The sequence below is a fragment of the Narcine bancroftii genome, chromosome 8 (genome assembly GCF_036971445.1).
Source record: "Narcine bancroftii isolate sNarBan1 chromosome 8, sNarBan1.hap1, whole genome shotgun sequence".
NCBI lineage: Eukaryota > Metazoa > Chordata > Chondrichthyes > Torpediniformes > Narcinidae > Narcine > Narcine bancroftii.
In genome coordinates this window covers 40,839,345-40,855,095 of record NC_091476.1, presented here as the reverse complement: position 1 = coordinate 40,855,095, position 15,751 = coordinate 40,839,345, and the positions used below count along the sequence as shown (strand labels likewise).

Below are 15,751 nucleotides of genomic sequence, written 5' to 3'. Positions count from 1 at the left end.
TCCACTCATTTCTAATTCCATCATTCGAAGTTATAAATTAACTTCAGTTGAGATGGTTGATAAACCACCCTTCTGATGTATCTGTGAACCTTGCCAGATGCTTGAGTTTAAATTTAGTTCCCAGAGTTTAAATTCTCCAATTTCTTAAGTGCGTGCAGATATGTTGGAACCTGCAGCTACAAATAAATGTAAATTAATGCAAACATTTAGTTTGACTTTCTGCATGGTGCTTGACAATCTTTTAGTGGGCAAAAGTAAAGCCAAAGGGTATTGCATGCTGGATGAAAAGTGAAATGCTGGAAAGCCATTAATTTGTATTTTACCTCGGGTCAATCTAACACACTCACTGCTAATACTGTATATTTTATATTTAAAAAAATTAATATCATGTGAGCGGGGGAGACGGCAGACTCCAGGCATTCACTGCGCCCTATGGTACGGGGGCTGAGGGGCGCGGTCTCATCAGGGACCGAGGGTCGGGGCTGCAGGTGAGCCTCGGCAGACTGGGGGCTGAGGGACGTCGACTGGGGGCTGAGGAACACGGCTGCAGGCGAGCCTCGGCGTCCACTCCTAATGAAGTATTTTTGAAGTTTATGTACCAGAATCGTGCAGGAAACGTGGCAGTCCCAGTACAAAAATATCCTCTGAAGAACTGTGTAATCTGACATATGGGCATAGTTAGGTTTAAGTTTAAATGTACTTATTATGAAATGATTAGTGCAGTGCAGTGGAGTTCTTCTGCGAATAGGTTATCTCTAACATGCATGCAGCCGCAGAAAGAGCACCATTTACATTACCATGACAATTAAGATCAATTAGAACCAAGCAAAGGCAGCATTACAGCACAGTAATGGGGTTCATTCAGGAAGAAACAGTCTTTAAACTTGTGCACTTCATACTTTTAAGCTGTCTTCCCCCAAAGGAGGGGGGAGAGGAGAGTGTGCTGGGGGCTATGATGGGTCTTTTCAGCTGCCCTTCCTAGACTGTATGGGATATAACGAGAGTCCATGAAAGGGAGCGAAATTAGTGTAATGTTCTGAGTTGCATTCGCTACCTTCTGCCGCTTCTTTCATTGTTGAGCAGAGCAGCTCCTGTCCCGTGCTATAATGCGCCCAGTCTGCTCTTGTTGGTGCACCTAGAGAAGTTGTTGAAGGATAAGGGGGACATTCAAAACTTCCTTAGTCTTCTGAGAAAATAGAAGTATTGGTGCTTTCTTGACAGCCGCATCGATGTTCTTGTCCCAAGTGAGGTAATTGGGCATGCAGTATTTAGTCCCAAGAACTTGAAGCTGTCCTCTCTTTCAAGTTCAGTTTAATTAATATGGACAGGGGTGTAGACTCTATCCCTTCTCCTTTATTCTGTTAGATGCTCCTCGACTTATTATGGGGTTGCACCATTGTAAGTCAAAAAAGAATACTGCACTTACCATTTTTTTTGCAATTATATTTTGAATACCTTTATTCCACACTGACAAAAACCATTAGCGCACACAGCTGAAACCACACAGTGCATGAAGAATGTTTGAAGCATTGAACAAAAGTTAATTACTGGATGGTGGGGATGCTAAAGAGAGTAGCGTACCGCATATTCCTAGCACGGGAATTCGGAATTGAAAGTATGGATTCGAACCATCGTAACTTCAAAAAGAATCGTAAGTCGGACCATTGTAAGTAGGGGAGCACCTGTAATGTTGGCACCATGCCACTGAACTTTCAGTCTTCTTCCTGTATTTCAGTGCTGGCCCATTACTGTGGTGTAGTCAGTAAATCTGAGGATGGAATTGTGATGAGAATAGGTTTATGGATTTAAAGAGTAACCAGTCCTGGACATGCGTTAGTAGAAAACGGTGATCTTTATTACACGTGGGGGGATTTGTAACTGGGAGCAACCTCACTCAGCAATAATACATATCGGGCATTGGTTAATCATTGATAATCTCAACTTCCAATGATGAAGAGAGGGTTCAACAATCAATGCCCATCACCCCTCACTCACTAGCAGTCATGGCACACAGAGTAAATAAAAGGTACAAATCTGGCTACGATCTCCAATGGGTGAGATGCTGCCGACTTCCCCAGGTACCTGCCACAAATAGACCCTACCCTGTATTGGCATGCATCTCACAACTGGTTCTCCAGCATCTCCCATGGCTCACAACCTGGATCGATCCTCACAATCGATTTTTTGGTGTCGCCTGTAGTCCTCAACCTGGATTGGAGCTCAGGGATAGTCTCAAGGGAACAAAGAGAGCAATTGGCTCCACATGATGGCCTTTATGCTGCAGCTTGCTAGAAGGACTAGCCCAGGTACACCAACTGCATGGCAGCCTCACTTGTGGATGGATTTAACCTTGATTGGTATGGGGAAATGTCTTTGAACCTGCCTGGCTAGTCAGATGACCTCCAGGAGCAAGCATATGGAAATTCCTTTGTTCAGACCAGTTTTCAGATTTATTGTCAGAGTACATTCATGACATCACTAATACTGAGTTTTTTTTCTGTGGGCGAGGCAGAATTACCACTGAATGGTAGTGTAAATTAAACTGTACACAGCAAATACATATAAAATAAAACAAATCAATAAAGTGCACAAGTAAGAGTCCTTAAATGGTCCCTGATTGAGTTTGTTGTTGAAGATGTGGATGGTGAAGGGGGTAGCAGCTGTTCCTGAACCTGGTGGTGTGAGTCTTGTGGCATCTACACCTCTTTCCTGATGTCAGCAGTAAGAACAGAGCGTGTGCTGGGTGATGTGGATCTTTGATGATTACTTTGATGGTAGCATTCCCTGTAGATGTTCTCGATAGTGGGGAGGGTTTTGCCTGTGATGTCCTTGGCTATATCCACTACCTTTTTGGAGGGCTTTACACTCAGGGGTATTGGTGTCCCCATAGGAGACTGTGATGCAGCTGGTCAGCACACTTTCTACCACACATTTGTAGACATTTACCAGGGTTTCTAATGTCATAGCAAACCTCTGCAAACTCCTGAGGAAGTAGAGGAGCTGACCTGCTTTCTTCATGATGCTATTAGTCTGATGGGTCCAGAAAAGATCATTTGAGATGGTGACTCCCAAGAACTTAAATGTTCTCACCCTCTTCACTTCCGATCCCCCAATGATCACTGGATTGTATGCCTTTGGTTTTATCTTCCTGAAGTCAACAATAAGCTCCTTAGTTTTGGTGACATTGAGTGCAAAGTTGTTGTTGGACCAGTTTCCCATCTGACCTGTTGGATACTCCTTCGGATAACAGGAATGGAACTGTATTTAGCTGAACTGTTGTGGGTGTGGAGGGAGTGAGGTAGTGGGAGCAGAAATAGGCCTTTCAGCCCTGAACCATTCAAGAAGATCCCACTGTTTTGATTGCATCCTTAGCTCCCTATGCCTGCATAACCACCGTGGTCTATCGTGCCTACATTGATCAAGAATTTATCTACCTTTATCGCTTCGACCTTTGAGGAAGAAGGATTTGAGAGAACATTGAATGTCCTCAATTCTCTTCAATGGAAACGTCACTGGTCCCGGATCAGAGTCAGCTTTATTGTTGTGAACAAGTGCCATTAAATTGGTTGTTTGGTGGCAACAGTATTCTGCATTACAGGTACAAAAACTACTATAAATTACAATTCTATAAATACAACATTTAAAGATAAATAAATAAATAGCGTGAAATTGAGATATCAGGTGTTGACAGGTTCATTCTCCATTGAACAATCGGATGTCAGAAGTGAAGAAGCTGTTTTTGTAATGTTGGGTGTTTGTCTTCAGGCTCCTGTACCTCCTTCCTGATGGTAGCAGTGAGAAGAGGGCATGGCCTGGATGGTGAGGGTCCTTGAGGATAGAGGCTGCTTTCTTGAGACACCGCCTCTTGAGGATGTCCTAGGTGGAGTGAGGATTAATGCCCACGATGGGGCTTACTCTCCATATTGTGAGTCAGAGCGCTCTCCATGGTACACGTGTAGAAGTTTACAAGAGTCTTTGATGACATTCCAAATGCCCCAAACTCTGCACTATGTACAGCCACTAGTGAGCTTTCTTCATGATAGATCTTTTGAGATGTTGGCACCCAGGAATTTAAATTTCCTTACCCTCTCCACTGATAGCCCCTCAGTGAGGAATGATTCAGCTTTCCTAAACTGCACAATGAATTCCTTAGGTTTGCTAATGTTGAGTGCAAACTAACATTTTTGTGACACCACTCAATTAGCTCACTCTTGGACACTTCCTTGTTGCCATTTGTGATTCTGCCAATGACCGTGGTGTCATTGGCAAATTTGTAGATGACATATTGATTGTGCCTAGCTACAGTCATGTGTGTAAAGGAGAATATAGCAGTGGGCTAAGCTCAACATTAGCAAAGCACTCAACATCCACATGTGTGCTACATAGCTGATGGTTCTGCACAGCTATCCCTTTGTGACAAGCATCTCACCCCTTCCTCTGAAAACAGTAGCCCCTTTTCACACCATTGATTCTGTGTTGGTTAACTGGCTAATTTAGCAGGCCCATTCCTGGTAATTGTGAGGTGTGAAATGTTCCAATGTGGCAGGGCGAGTTGAATTCAACTGGGCTCTGACACTTGTTGGGGACAAGTGTTAGAGCCCAGCTGAGTTAACTCACTAATCACTTTCTGGCAGTGTGAAAGCACAAGCTGCTTTTGAATTGTTGTGCTGGAGAAGAGACCCACCTTAAAATGCAGGGTTGTCGATTAACCAGGTAAATCATGGTGCAATGGGAAAGGTTCCTAAGTGCAGCATGCCCGGTAAGTTTTCCTGCTTCCTAGGAGGGTTGGCAGTGTGAAAGAGGCTACCGACTATTTTCAGGAGGAAGCCCAGGAAACATGACTTAGTCCTCATTGAGAACGCTGTAGTGGAGAGGGTCAAGAACTTCAAATTCTTGGTGTCAACCTCTCCAAGGATCTGTCCTGGAGCCTCCACATTGATGCAATCACAAAGAAGGTTTGCTATATTTTGTGAGGTGTCTGAGGAGAGTCATTATGTCACTGAAGACTCTCGTAAACTGCTACAGATGTACTGGAGAGAATTAAGGCTGGTTGTATCACTGCCTAGTATGAAGACGCCAACTCTCAGGACAAGAAATAAACTCCAGAGGACAGCCTGCGACATCATGGGGTCATCTACATGAGGCGTTTTCTTAAAAAAAGCAGTCTCTATCCTCAAAGACACTCACCACCACCTAGGCCACGCCCTCTTCACTCAGCAGGGGAAATGGTACAGAGTCTAAAGACAAGCACTCAGCAGCACAAGGACAATTTCTTCCCCATTGCCTTTAGATTTCTGAATTTCTAGATTACTTTTCGTGCACTATTATTGCTAATATTTTCGTGCACTATTATTGCTAATATTATTTTATTTTTATAGTCATGTCGTAAAATGGTTCATAATATGTATGTTTGGACTACGATGCTGGCGCAAAACACCCAAGTTCATGACCATAAATTCTGATTCTGAAGGCCAAAGTGGCAATAACCTTAGGCAGGTTTGTTAAAAGGAAAATTGAAGCTTCTGAAAGCTCCAATTCAGCATCATTGCATCTTGTAGCATTATATTCATAAAACTTGTGGCAATACCTCTCAGCATTGAATAGTACAGCAGAGAACAAGACCATCCAGTTTGTTCTCAAAAGGGTATACCAATTAGCCCCATTCCCTATGTTCCACTCTTTCATCTTGTCCTTTACAAATTATTTTCAGCTCCATATTCATGACCATTTTTAAACTCACTCTTGAATCTGATTCCTCATCCCATCTTTGGCTTGGCTTCGCGGACGAAGATTTATGGAGGGGGTAAAAAGTCCACGTCAGCTGCAGGCTCGTTTGTGGCTGACAAGTCCGATGCGGGACAGGCAGACACGATTGCAGCGGTTGCAAGGGAAAATTGGTTGGTTGGGGTTGGGTGTTGGGTTTTTCCTCCTTTGCCTTTTGTCAGTGAGGTGGGCTCTGCGGTCTTCTTCAAAGGAGTTTGCTGCCCGCCAAACTGTGAGGCGCCAAGATCAAAATAAGGACGGGGGGTGGGGGCAGGGGGGGAGCATGTTTCAATTGCCCATTATCTTAATTTTTTTTGGTCCTCTGGATATTGAATCTGCTACAAGCTAAGGTTTCTACTTGTAAAAAAAATAAGAAGGTCCTTGTAAGAGTGTCCTCTCTGTGGTCCTTTGATTCCACTGTGGCTTCTCGACAGTAATTCACATCGACTATAATTAATTTTGGCCAAAGGCTCATGTCCACAATGGAGTTGTCACTTCATGAGTGAAGTGTTAATTTTGGCCTCTATAATAATGAACGGTGAGATGTCTCCCAGCTGCTTAGCCACTTCAATTATGTAAATGTTCAGGGTCTAAACTCTAAATCTACACACATGGTTTGTGACTATAAACAGCTTTAGCACTGCACTTAATATTGCACTTATTAGCAGCTGAAAATAACACAGATGCACTCTTGGGGGGGGGGGGGGGGGAAAGCATTATCACAGTTAATTTGGCCTTGTGCCTTCTGCACCTTCTCCCCATCACTTGGGGCTTCCTTCCTTTAATGGTACTCGATGAATGTCGCCATATTTTGTCCTCGCTTAAACCCATCTTGCATCAGTTTTACATTGGCATGTGGAACCACTTTTAGCCAGGGGTTAGGATTTAGCAGGGCCTTGTAAAAGCCTTGTTTGATCTTTAAGTGGTATTTATCTGCGAGATCAAACGAGGGAGTTGCAATGGCTGGGGGTGGGGAAGGAAATTCCTTTCCTAAATGCGTATTTGCTGCTATCCTAGATTGCCTATTTCATAACAAGGAGCAAAAGTAATTCGGAAATTAATGGTTTATTGATGCATTCTGCATTTGTAGAAAAGCGGCAGAGAACACAAAATGCTATTATATAAATAATCTCTTTTGAACAATTCAATGCACTTAGTTACAAGCAATTTATTCAGAAATCCTAACATTTGATTGATTTTTTGGCTCAAAATTAGATTTTTCACTCTCTCCTCAGCACAATAATTTCCAGAGGTTTTTGTTTCCTTTCGTGCAGATTGCTGGATAATGATATTTTTCCTCTTTTTAATGATATTCATGCCAGAAAAAAGATAACCAATGGTAACTATGTGAGTCAATACTAGAGACACAGCATAAAGGTAACTGGGTCAGAGATTCTATATCTCACCACGTTCATAGACAACCATGATCGAAGGAGAGTTGTAATGTGAGAGGCATGGGTTGTGTGTGATGAGTGATACTGCAGGCAACCTGATAGCAACAAAGACTGTGATTTCTACACCATTGGATGGAATAGTTGCCACCCCTCATTCAACAGACTCTAAAACAAACTCTTATCTCTATTTTTGCACACTATTTATTATTGAATATTTATTTTCTGTAATGCGCAGTCAGTTTGTTTGCCCTTTATTTAATTTCTCTCTTTTGTATATGTATTTTTTCTTCAGTACTTTTGCACTGACGATGAGTAGAAATTCTGCCTTTCCCACAGGAAAAAAATTGTATGTGATGTTCTATAGGTATCCGACAATAAATCAGAACTCTTATTTATTTTTTTTAGTGTAATTTATAACAATATTTGCACCTGTAACGCTGCCACAAAGCAACATATTTTGTGAGATGTTCATGACAATAAATTGATTCCTTGAACTTTTCTCAGCTGAAAGAGTGTGTTCGGAGCTAAGCACCGTCAATTTGGAAGGGGAATGCAGCAGTCTAGGATGGTGGGATGGTGCAATTGCTCAGCTCCAGTGATCAGATTGCATCCTGACCATGAGGAGTTTGCACTGAGTGAGTATTCCCCTGCATGCTTCTGCACCTCTCACATCCTAGCGGTGCTCTGGTTGTTCGGTAAATCTCCATACCTAGTGCGGGTGGAATGCAGGCTGTTCAGGAGAGCTGAGGGGGAGGTGCTAGGGTGTAGGTTAAAAAGGAGCATGTGGGGCGGGGGGGGGGGGTGGGGAGCAAGGATTTTTCTGGAAGTGGTTGACCCATGCTCGTCTCCTGTGTTGAATGAAAATGATAAATGCTTAGCAGAATGGTGCTGTGGTGTGACTGGTCTCGTTCTTAGTGAGGACATTTCAGAAGGATCCTCGCATTATATAGGCCTTTGACAGCAGGCTTATTGTTTTGACTGCAGAAATGGATGGAGAAGTATTCCTGGAAGATGGGAGTGGACCCTCGTGTGACTTAGATTTCTGAGCAGGAGCAAGCTTCATTGAGGATTCTTGTCATCTGCAGGATAGTTTCTTGTATATTGTACTTATGGGCACTTAAATATCCAGACATCCCTCAAAAATGTCTACAGGGGTACAGTGGAGAGCATTCAATCTGGTTCCATCACTGTCTGGTATGGAGGTGCCAATGCACTGGACAAGGAAAAAACTGTAGAGAGTTGTTAACTTGGCCAATGACATCACAGTCACTAGTATACACTTCAGCAAGGACATCTACAAGAGGCAATGACTCAAGAAAGCATCTCTATCATCAAAGACCCTCACCATCTAGGCTATACCCTTTTTACACTGCTACCATTAGGAAAAAGGTACATGAACCTGAAGACCAACCAGGACAGCTTCTTCCCCTTTGCTATCAGATTTTTGAACAATAAATCACTGAATTTGCCTCCCTTTCTTCTAATTTCTTGCACTATTTATTTATTTTGAAATGTAATTTAGAGCAATATTTGCATTGTAATGCTGCCACAAAAAAAAACAAATGTCATGACGTTTATGACCAATTCTGATTCTAACATGTATGTTCTCCCTGTGTCCATGTTGGTTTCTTCTGGGTGCTTCATTTTCCTCCCATGTTCCAAAGACAGGGTTAGAGGGTTAATAGGTTAATTGGTGCCTTTGGATGGTATGGGCTTTTGGGCCAGTGGCATCTGATACCATGCTGCATCTCTACATTAAGAATTAAATTACATGACTTTGTTGGTGACCATTTACTTCACAACACTGTGAGTGCACATGGTATCACCCTGCAAACTATTCTTTACCTGAAATTCTGCCACACAACAGGCCTTTATGGATAACCCCACATGGTATCAATTTTAAATATGTTTTACAGCTAATCTATTTCACATACTGAGCAAAAAGTCTTAGCAAGACAGATGGTAAGACGGGCTGCATACAGGGATCAGCTTGGAATTGATGCACTGCCCAGCTAAAGCCCCTAATCTGATGTTACTGGTGATTACACAGTGACTTGACCTGGTTTAGAATGTCTTAGTTGGAAGGACAAGTGCAAACACCTTCAGTTGTCACTCTCATAATGGACCTTGATCATGATAATCAACTCGAGGATAAGTGAGAGAGATCATTGGGATCCAATCAATCTGCTGGAGAAGAAGACTGGTCGATATTTTGGGTCAAGACTGACAAAGAAGGGTCTTGGCATGAAACGTCGACCATTTTTCCTTTTTAATACATTTTTATTAATTTGAGAGAGAATAATATTACATATCACACGTAGAACAGAAAATGACATCAATCTTAATGCATTAACATACAGAATATGAATCATAAGCTAATTATACAGAATAATGCATAAATTGATCATATTAATAATTTTTAAAAACTAATGAGCTTCGGTTCATATTCTAATTGTATCATTCTAATAAGAAGCCTATATAAAGTAATCTCTCTGTGTGCAAAAAGAAAAAAAAAAACAAATGAAAAATAGGGGGAAAAAGGAAAGAGAAAGAAAAAGAGAAAAATACCCCTCCCATAATAATCCTGCCCCACCCACTAAGCACGGTTAACCACAAAGGCATAAAAAAGGAAAAGTAAGCCAAGGGTTGAGTTTTGACTTCCGTACATCGAGCAAATTACACCCAGAGCTTTCAAGCCTATATAATCAAATTATGACTTAAAAAGTCATGAATGGGCCCCATAATTTGTTGAATTCAAACAAAGTCTCTTTAATAGTGTATCTGATTTTTTTTCACCAAGCTCAAACAAGTCGTGATATCTTGTATCCAACGCAAGTGTGTCGGTGGTAGACTTTCTTTCCATTTAATTAAAATTGCTCAGCTGGCTATCAACTCTTCTCTGAGTTCGGTTCAAGGAAATATTTCCCTGTTGAGATTAACTAAACAATTAAATACAGGGATCAAGGATCTATCTTGATCCTAAGAATCTCTGAAATCATCTGGTGGGGTGGGGTGGGGGGGGGTGGAAATAACACTCTTTCAGTTTTGGACACTCCCAAAACATATGAACCAGTGATTCCTCATGAATTCTACATCTGTCACGTATTGGATCCATGTCAGAATAAAAACGGGATAATTTAACCATAGACCAATGTATTGAATTGCAATAAAAAATGTTGTGCACAAAATGAGGTGTTGTTAATCAAGTGAAGAGTCCTATCCGAATCTTCATCTGAAATAGAGATGTTCAAATCCTTTTCCCATTCCCTCCTAATTGCATTTCCAGAATCTATTTTTAGATCTATCAGATTTTCATAAATGGCAGCTATCAAGCCACCATGATGAAATTTTACATCAGGAAATAAATCCAGAATATTGGTTTTGGGAACTCGGGAAAAATTAGGAAGTTTAGATTGAGCAAAATGCCTAATTTTTAAAAATCTACAAAAATGCCTATTAGGAAGATTAAATTCAACTGTCCAAATAATGCAAAGTTGCCTTGAATATATAAATCCCTAAGAATCTATACCCAATCCAACCTGTTCTCTAAACCCTGCACCCAGTATAGAAGGCTGAAAAAGATTATTGTTAATAATAGGGCTGATTATGGAAATAGTAAGACCAAAAAAATCTTCTAAATTGTGCCCATCTCCTTAATCCATTGCCTCACAATTGGATTAATCTGTTAAATTTGAAAATGGTAAAGGTAAGGAAGAACCTAAGAGAGCCAACATAGCTAACCTTTCTGAAAAGTTCAATTACACTTTCACCAAAGCAGGATGGTCCTCCAAAGTATCAAAATATAATAGCAATAATAAATTTTGTATATTAACTGCCCAATAATAATATCTAAATTTTGGGAGAGACAACCCCTTTGCCCCTCTCCCTCCATCTCATACCTTTTATTTCTTAGAAGGTAGGTTATGTTTACATGAGGCTGTCTGATCTGCAATATATAAAACAAAATAATCAAATCTAACGAGTCAAAATAGGTTTCAGGAACAAAAATTGGTCAGGATTGGCACATATAGAAACATTTAGGTAAAATGTTCCAATTGCATTGATGCATCCAATCACTGACATAAACAAAGTTGTTTATCCTAAAAATGATTCTTTAGTCTGTTTAAGTTGGCCTAAGAAGTTTTCTTTTAATAAATTCTTCCAAATCTTTATAATTGTAATTCCCAAATATTTAAACTGGTCTTTAACTAGTTTGTAAGGGAAATTGGCATCAACTCTCAAAGATCCATTAATGGGTAGTAATTCACTCTTATGAAAATTTATTCCATACCTTGAAAATTTACTAAATTGAACAAACAATGATAATATGGTTGGAAATGAAGTCTCTGGGTTAGAAATAAATAACAAGATATCATCTGCATGTAAAGAAACTTTGTTTAAATCCTTTTCTGAAAATACCATTGAATTCTCTAGTTTCTCGCAAAGCTGTCACGAGAGGTTCCAAGCTAAGATCAAAAAGCAAAGGGCTTAACGGGCAACCTTGTCAAGTTCCCCTATAAAACTTAAAAACTGTTATTGTTGTGTATTTGAGCGTATTGAAGCCAGAAGGCAATCGACCATTTTTCTCCCTCTGATGTTGCTTAGCCTGCTGTGCACTGTGTTTAGCTTCAGATTTCAGCATGGAAGACCAATGGGTTTATTCTTTTAAAGGGCCAGAACACTTAGCCTGCTGGGTTGCAGATTTTGGTAATTAATTTCACCAGCAAAACCTACAAATTGCGAGTGCTGTAATCCTGAGCTCTTGGAGGAACTCAGCAGGTCGGACAGCATCCATGAGTGGAAGTGAGTCTGTCAATATTTTGGGTTGGGAGCAGGACTGAAGTGGTCAACCAAAAATAGGGTGGGGGGGGGGGAGGATGGGATGGGCTAAGGTGATAGGATATTGGACAGGAATCTGCGAGAGGTAGAGAGGCAGGTAGGAAAGGAAGACCACTCGATTGGGAGGGGTGGGATTTGAGAAAAGTACAACTGAAGCAGGTAAATTTAAGCAGTCTAGACAAATCCTGAAATTCACATTATGCAAATGTATTGGAGTTATTTTTATTGCTTAAAATAGATGAACAGCGGACCATTTGTTGCTTTACCTGGACTTGACGATAGTAAGTGGCACTGTGGTTTGTCAGTGATCACTGAGGTACATTGATCTCCCAGCAAGTGTCCATTGCTATCTAAAGCTGCATAACAAGGAAATGCTTGCCTTCAAATTCACCTTCTCCCTCCATGTGCCAGCTGCTCACTTTCCTCTGGGACTGGCACACCCATGCTGTGCCAAATTGACTCCTCCTGTGTTGAATGAAAAATATTTAGCAGTATGGAGCCGACATTCCTGTGACTGGTGTCCTGAGAGGAGATTTCAGAAAGGTGTTCACATTGTACGGGCTATTGATGGTAGGCTCACTGTTTCAAAATAAGGTGTCATCCATTCATTTGAGTGGCAATTTTGACTCTTAAGAAGCTAAGGAGGTTCAATCATTGATTGAAACTGATAATCAAGTGTTGGCATAACTGTTAGCAAAAGTCATTGCAGTGCCAACAACCAGGGTTTGAGTCCAGTGCTGTCTGAAAGCAGTTTTTACATTCTCTCTGAGTCCCTGTGGGTTTCTTCCAGGTGCTCTGGTTTCCTCTTGCATTCTAAAGACTTACGGGGTTGTAGGTTTAATTGGTCACATTTATGTATTTGGGTGGCACGAGCTTATGGGCCCGGAAGAAACTATTACCTTGCTGTATCTCGAAATTAAATTAAAAAAATTAAATTAAAAGTTTGAAAAAGGAGTATGGATAAGGAGGGAACAGAGGATTATGCAGGAAAGTAATGTTGAGGTTTAGGTCTTAGCTGATATACACAATGTATGATGGGAATGAATGGCCTTCTCCCTGTTTGATATCTTTGGTCTTACATTCAATGCTCATGGCAGTGATAAGATGGGACAAAAAAAAACTGCCGTGATTTTTCTACTGACACAGAAGACTGCAGTGGCTGGAATCTGTCTGAAGAACTCAGCGGGGCGAGCAGTGTCAGAGGGAGAAAAAGAATGCTCGACGTTTTGGGCTGAAATCCAAAAGTGTGTCGAGGTGAGATGACCAGTATAATGAGGACAGGTTGGGAGGGAGTATTGGACTGGGAGTAGGGGTGGTGGTGATGAACCAGGGAAGTGCGAAGGATAACCAGAATTTTCTGACTGTCTAATTCACAGACAGACAGAACTGGTTTCAGCTCCTGGATAATTGATATCTCTCCAACATGCCAGACTCCAGGCAGTGAAGTAAGTGGGCCACTTATTGGGTGGGTTTGACAACAGTGAATATAGTTGATTTTACAGGGGGAATGAATTAGAATTTATTTTCAGGGCTCATTTTCCGGTCATATAATCCTTCAAAGCGCTTGCACCAAAATTTCTTTCAGAGAAATTCAAACCATTTTATCTTAAACGGCTTAATTCCTCCTTGCTAATAGCATCTTGGATGATATTATTGTCCTTTGGCAAAAGGGAATGCTGATAACAATATACACCCCTGTATTGTTACAGTAGGTACCTGATCTTAGTGCCATTGCTTCTAATTTGAAAATTGTTTCATGTTTTTTTTGTGTACCAGAAGATCTCCTGAGGCATTACTAATGGTGAGTCAGAGGATACGTTGAAGTGTGACATCTGAAGGATGACAGGAAGTGTAACTCGCGCTTACAGGGAGTCCTTGCAAAGCAGGGACTTAACACATCACAGGCAGCTTATAGATAAGCGCATGCATTAGTCTGATCAAACCAAATGTGATGTTAATTTACTTGTGCTATATGCTTGTGGTGCTGTATCCCAACAATGGGGATTATTATCTCACAGGTTAAAACTGTCCTGCAGTGGGTTTTTTTTTCCACTGGTGCATTTTATCAATGCCAGCAGTGAGAGTGTGCCAAGGAGAGAGGCATACTTTTCCTGCCTCTGACATTTTGTGCTTTTACTGATCCCTCCCACTACAAAAAGAAAGAGAGTAAAGTTGGCGACAGAAACCTCCCGGATAAAAGATACAATTTTCAAGATTCCTTTATTGACATGTAATAGTGCAGAACATGTAATATTACACAAGATTGCCTTCTGCCTGCTATATGCGTGTACTTCCTGCGAAGGCGGAGGAAAGTTCATCTCCCACCCTCCCATCCTCACTATATTCTACAGAGGATGTATTGAGAGCATTCTGAGAAATTGCATCACTGCCTAGTTTGGAAGTCGTACCACCTCAGACCATAAGACCCTGCAGGGGATAGTGAAGTCAGCAGAAAAGATGATTGGTGGCTCTCTTCCTACCATGACAGATATCTACAACACACAATGCACATGAAAAGCAATAAACATTGTGAAGGACTTCACACACCCCTCATATAAACTGTTCTCCCTTCTGCCATCTGGTAGGAGGTACAGACTCTTACTTCCAGATTGAGCAACAGTTTTCTTTCCCCCAACTGTACCGGCGGTGTAGGTTAATGGGTGTAACTTGGGCAGCACAGAATCATGGGCTGAAATGGCCTGTTACTGTGCTGTATGTTTAAATTTTAAATGACTTAAGTTCCTACAACTGATTAAAACATCTGAATGCTCATATTCTCAACAGTCATCACAAAACTTTAATGTTACTTCACACCAAATCTTTATATTATTATATCTGAGCTACAAGGAGAGATTGAGCAGGCTGGGGCTTTTTACCTTGAAGCACAAGAGGATGGGAAGTGATCTCATAGGTTTGTGCCAAATCATGAGAGAAATAGATTTGCTAAATGCAGAGAGTCTTTTGCCCAGAGTTAGGGAAACAGAGCACATAGATTTAAGGTAAGGGGGGAATAATTTAATGGAAACCTGAAGGGTGACTTTTTCCCCCCCACACTAAGCGTGGTTAGTCTATGGAACAGGCTGTCAAATAAGATGGTCGAGTCAGGTGCTACCTAGAGCATTACAGAACAGTACAGGCCCTTCGGCCCATGATGTTGTGCCAACCTGTATAAACTTGCTCAACAATCTAAACCTTCACTACCCAACTGTGTACCCACTATTGCAAAGTTTAAGAAAATATTGGATGGATTAATGGATAGGGTGGGTTTCAAGAGATATGGGCCAAAGACATGCAGGTGGGACAAGTGTGGGTGGGACATTTTGGTGGGTGTGGAAAAGTCAGGCTAAGGGTCCTGTTTCCACACTGCATGACTCGATAACCCCATAATTAGCTTTATTTTACCTGCTATTCTGGTTTTGGATGGATTGCCAGGAATTAGTAAGGCTTCGAGCAACAACTATGCAGTGATCCTTTTCTAGTTTATGAGGCAAGCATTTGCCCTCCTCTGACAACATCAGTTTGCAGGGAATAGGCTGAAATGGTACTTCATTTTGTGGAGATTTGCCTTGGTAGCAGAGCTGTTATCTGTCTGTCAGCTGCCTTTATACAGTATAATAACAGACTTTATCAGAAATGGCCTTATGAACAGATAGGCTGGCTGTAGCTAAAGGCAAAAATAAATACAACGGAGTGCTTATTTGACAAATGGTCCAATGGTTTGGGTTAGATCAGGCCAAGCTGGCATTCACCAGCTC

The 15,751-nt window shown here is 41.2% G+C and overlaps 1 protein-coding gene across 12 annotated transcripts in view; it reads left to right on the top strand.

The window, feature by feature from the left end:
* Positions 1-15,751, top strand: part of aff2 (AF4/FMR2 family, member 2) — a 587,176-nt gene that overhangs the window by 93,615 nt on the left and 477,810 nt on the right. For 2 of the 12 annotated variants that reach the window (XM_069893497.1, XM_069893498.1), the window contains one exon: positions 7,662-7,792. The exons of the other annotated variants lie outside the window; for them this stretch is intronic. The gene's annotated coding sequence lies outside the window, so the exon portion shown is untranslated. The remainder of the gene's footprint in view (positions 1-7,661; positions 7,793-15,751) is intronic. 12 annotated transcript variants of the gene reach the window in all.